The following is a 5,571-nucleotide window of genomic DNA, read 5'->3' on the forward strand; positions in this document are numbered from 1 at the left end:
ATGGATGTTGAATTTTGTCAAATGCTTTTTCAGCATCTAATGAAATGATCATATGGTTTTTTTCTTTCAGTTTATTTATATGCTGGATTACATTGATAGATTTTCGTATGTTTGAACCAGCCCTGTATCTGAGGCATGAACTCTACTTGATCATAATGGATAATTTTTCAGATGTGTTCTTGGATTCGATTTGCCAGTATTTTGTTGAGGATTTTTGCGTCGATATTCATGAGTGAGATTGGCCTGTAGTTCTCTTTCCTGGTTGAGTCTTTGAGTGGTTTTGGTATCAGAGTAATTGTGGCTTCATAAAAGGAATTTGGTAATGACCCTTCTGTTTCTATATTGTGGAATACATTAAGGAGTATAGGTATTAGGTCTTCTTGGAAGTTCTGGTAGAATTCTGCATTGAAACCATCTGGTCCTGGGCTTTTTTTTTTTTGGTAGGGAGGTTTTTGATAACAGCTTCTAATTCTTCGCGACTTACAGGTCTGTTTAGATTGTTCACCTGGTCCTGGTTTAGTTTTGGTAAATGGTATTTATCTAAAAAAGCGTCCATTTCCTTTACATTTTCCAGTTTTGTGGCATACAGGCTTTTGTAGTAAGATCTAATGACTCTCTGAATTTCCTCTGTGTCTGTGGTTATGTCCCCCTTTTCATTTCTGATCTTATTAATTTGCGTGTTCTCTCTCTTTCGTTTGATTAGTTTGGATAGGGGTTTATCAATCTTGTTGATTTTCTCCAGGAACCAGCTTTTTGTTTCATTGATTCTTTGGATTGTTTTCTGTGTTTCTATTTTGTTGATTTCAGCCCTCAATTTGATTATTTCCAGTCTTCTACTCCTCCTAGGTGAGTCTGCTTCTTTTTTTTTATAGAACTTTCAAGTGGGCTATTAAGTCTCCAATGTGTGCTTACTCTGTTTTCTTTAGGTGGGCACTTAGTGCTATGAACTTTCCTCTCTGGACTGCTTTCATAGTGTCACATAAGTTCGAGTATGTTGTTTGTTTATTTTCATTGAATTCAAGGAAAACTTTAATTTCAGTAGATGACTGTTCAGTTTCCATGAGTTTGTAGGCTTTCTGGGGGTAGCATTGTTGTTGAATTCTAACTTTAATCCATGGTGATCTGATAAGACACAGGTGGTTACTAATATTTTTTTGTAACTGTGGAAGTTAGCTTTGTTACCAAGTATGTGGTCAATTTTCGAGAAGGTTCCATGAGCTGCAGAGAAGAAGGTATATTCTTTCCTCTTCGGGTGGAATAATCTATAGATGTCTGTTAAGTCCATTTGCTTCATTACCTCCATTAATTCTCTAATTTCTCTGTTAGGTTTCTGTTTGATTGACCTGTCCATTGGTGAGAGAGGAGTGTTGAAGTCTCCTACTATTAGAGTGTGTGGTTTGATGGCTGCCTTGAGTTTTAGTAATGTTTCTTTTACATACATGGGCGCTTTTATATTCGGGGCATAGATATTCAGGATTGAGACTGCATCCTGATGAATTGTTCCTGTTATGAGTATAAAATGTCCCTCTCCATCTCTTCTGATTGATTTAAGTTTGAATTCAACTTTGTTAGAAATTAGTATGGCCACACCTGCTTGTTTCTTAGGTCCATTTGCTTGATAAGCCTTTTCCCAGGCCTTTACTCTGAGTAGGTGCCTGTCTTTGTGGTTGAGGTGTGTTTCTTGTAGACAGCAGAACGTTGGATCCTGTTTTTGTATCCAATCCCTTAGCCTGTGCCTTTTTATAGGTGAGTTGAGCCCATTGACATTAAGTGATATTAATGACCAGTGGTTGTTAACTCCGGACACTTATTTAGAAGTGGGGTTTGTGTGTTTCCCTTCTTTGAGTTGCGCTGGTGAAAGGTCTCTAGATGACTGAGTTATTGTGGGCATTGTTGGACTCCTTGGTTAGTGATTTTCCTTCTATAATTTTCTGTAAGGCTGGATTTGTGGCTACGTATTGTTTAAATTTGTTTTTATCCTGGAAAATTTTGTTTTCTCCATTTATAGTGAACAAAAGCTTGGCTGGATATAGTAGTCTGGGCTTGCATCCATGATCTCTTATTTTTTGCAGTACATCTATCCAGGACCTTCTGGCTTTCATGGTTTCCATAGAGAAGTCAGGTGTAAGTCTGATAGGTTTACCTTTATAAGTAACTTGGCCTTTTTCCTTTGCGGCTTTAATATTCTTTCTTTATTCTGTATATTTTGTGTTTTGATTATTATATGGCGAGGCGATTTTTTTTTTGATCCAGCCTATTTGGTGTTCTGTATGCTTCTTGAACCTTCATAGGTACCTCTTTCTTCAGGTTGGGAAAGTTTTCTTCTATAATTTTATTAAGTATATTTTCTGTACCGTTGAGCTGCACTTCTTCTCCTTCTTCTACTCCAATTATTCTTAGGTTTGGTCTTTTTATTGTGTCCCAAATTTCCTGAATGTTTTGTGATGAGAATTTGTTGGTTTTGCTGTTTTCTTTGATCAGTGTGTTTATTTTCTCTATGGTATCTTCAGTGTCTGATAGTCTCTCTTCTATCTCTTGTAATCTGTTGTTAGTACTTGTTTCTGTCATTCCTGTTCGTTTACCCAGATTTTCCATCTCCATTCTTCCCTCGGTTTGTGCTTTCTTCATTGCTTCCATTTCATTCTTCATGTCTTGAACCACTTCCCTAACCTGTTTGATTGCTTTTTCTTGTTTCTCTTGGTTTTCTTGCGTGTCTTTGAGCGATTTATTCATTTCTTCTACCTTTTGTTTGTATTCTCTAATTGTTTATGGCAGTTTTTCCCCTCCTGTTTAAGGTCCTCTATTATTTTCATATAGTTCACTTTTGAGTCGATTTCTTCTATTTCTTCAGGAGTAGGGTGTACAATTCTTCTTATTTCGGGATCCCTGGTTTCTGGTGGTGTCATGTTGCCTTTCAGATTGTTTTAGGAATTCTTGTATTGGCGCCTTCCCGTCTCTTCCTTCAAATGGAGCCAGGAGAGGCCTGGTCTCTTGGTCCAGTCTTTGCTGTGATTGACTCTCAGCTTATATCTCTTCAGTGTAGAAGCAGGAACCGTTCCCGTCCAGATGGGATTCCTCCTCAACCGTCCTGATGGGATTCCTCAGCAACTAAACAGGGCTGCTGGTAGCCCAATGATCCAGGGCCAACAGGATGAATGGAGCAATTGGGGGGTGGGGGGTGGTATCCAGGAGCATGCAGGAAGCCTGGCGCCGGAGCTGAAGGTGCCTGGCTCCCTTACAGTGGACCCTGAGGCCTGCCCGGCAGGCAGGCACTCACCTCTCTTGGTGGGTCGCCTTAGTTTAGGAGCTTAAAACAAAAGTTGAGCACTGGTCCTAGCATACAGCAGGGCAGGGTTGGGGAGGGGTGCTGGGGGTGCTGGGTCGTGCGAAAGAAAGACAGCCCTGCAGTAGGAGCTGGGGGAGGGGGTTTGTGCTCTCTTCCGGTCCAACTGTATTGCAAACAATTTTTTTCATACAAACAACATCCAAAATAGTAATAGTTGGTCTATGATCCCCGTAGATAGGTATGGATATTAGGCAAATAATTTTGACATTAGATGTCATAAAAGAACAAATAATCTGTTCTATAATCATAATAATTATTAGCAGAATCAGAAATATTCATGCTGTGATCTACTTGTATTTAAACACAGTGAAACAAAAAAAATGATTTCCTATTCCAGGTTTCATTGCCTGCGTAGACTGAGTAATAAACATTCATCATGAAATAGCTGAGTAACTTTTGGTTTAGTCACAGTTCCTTCTATTTGTTCAAAACCATCTGGAGATATATCAGAGTCAAAATTCATAAAATCTTCTAACCATCACATTGCATAGAATTCCAGAATTCCTTGTGAAGGCATACAGGAATTACAAGTGGAATAATGTATAGCATAAACCTTAATGCTATGTATAACACATCTGTTTGGAAAATACCATAAAAAACTAGAGATCATTTATTGTTATTTCTTTTGTATAGAAGAAGCCAAGTGTGAAATATTCCCAGATACATTACAGAGTGACTCTTGTGATTAGAAAATGTAGATCACCATATCTGCTGCTAGGAAAGAATAAAGACAGGTCTACAGTGGAAGCCTTTAAGAGACAAAATACTAACAAGAAGTCCAGAATATCCCAGGTTATAATACATATATCACATTGAAATGATACCTACTCTTGTCAACAGAATTGTCTACTTTCCTTGAGAGTAGATTATACTATTAACTAGCAATGGTGTACACAGAAACATACAACACATTTTAAATCCATAGGCTGCTGTTGTTGAGATTACAGAAAAGACTGAAACATAGGTATTAATGATTTTGTATCTGTTTGACTGAAAGTATACTGAGTAAGGGATAGGAAGAGGGGTGGTGTTGTCTTCTTTTGGAAAGAAAAAGGCATATCAAGTAAATGAAGTGCAACTAAATGTTCATCAATCTATTATAATGTCAGAGTATTGAATTCATTTTTCAAGTGAACTTTACTGAAGAGATGTAGTTGGTACACATGGGTGTAAAAATAAAAATATTTATGACACACCGATTGTTGTCTTTAGAAAAAATTAAATTGTCATAAAATGTGTTTTCAACAGTAAGTGATATTTCTTCTAGAATATGAAGATTATGAGATTTTCACAAACACCAGGATCATAACTGTTGCCTGTCAACCCAAGTAGGAATCTCACTGCTCATATCAAGAAATGAAACAAGAAACAGCTGAGATGTACTCTTTTCCTTGGAGGTTTCTATAGTAGGTATAAGTATCCTATACAGATTTTATATCAGCATAGGTAAGAAATGAGTCATCAAATTAGGCTACAGCCAAATCAATGGGTAATGGCCTTTCTTCTTACAATTTTCTCCAAGTCATGTGTATTTAATCTCATTGAATATAATCTGTGGAAATTCCTTTCAAAGACTGTTGTGGTTAGATGTCAACTTTATGGAGAATTAAAACTCTGAACAAGGAAATAAAATGCCTCAGAGGTATCCAGGAAATGATCAGTTTTTTATTTTTATCTCTCTTCATCTAAGTTTTTTTTAAGTGATACTATTCAAATGAAAAGGTATCCTGTAAATTGAATTCAAATAATACCATATTTTTCCTCCTTACTACTAACCAGGAGATTTATTGGGAGGTTAAAACCAGGATGATAACAGTATTTTCAAGGCTAAGAAACAGCATATAACTAAAAAGAAGAAAAGAAATCCAAAGGGTTTCTTTGAAATGGGTTGAACCTTTCAGTCTATAACTTTCCAGTGTAGGGATTATTGAGATATCTAGTCGAGAACTGTGGGTTTTTACTCAGTAGGCCACGGGCTGGAATATAGGCTACTTGCTGCTTTTGAAATATTTAGATTATTATATGGTTAAAACCTGGCAATCGGAGGTACTTAGGGTCACTATCCTGTCCAGTAGCACATTGCAGACACCAAGAGGTTTTAAAACACTTCTTTTCTTAGACAGAAAAATATGTTTGAGCACTTTTCCTATAAGGAACTTCTATACAACGTAATTAATCTGAGGACATCTAGAAACATATAATACTCATGTTCTCACTCTATTCAT

Source organism: Microtus oregoni, unplaced genomic scaffold (genome assembly GCF_018167655.1).
Source record: "Microtus oregoni isolate MIOR12 unplaced genomic scaffold, Mior012 000113F_ref0000058, whole genome shotgun sequence".
Taxonomy (NCBI): Eukaryota; Metazoa; Chordata; class Mammalia; order Rodentia; family Cricetidae; genus Microtus; species Microtus oregoni.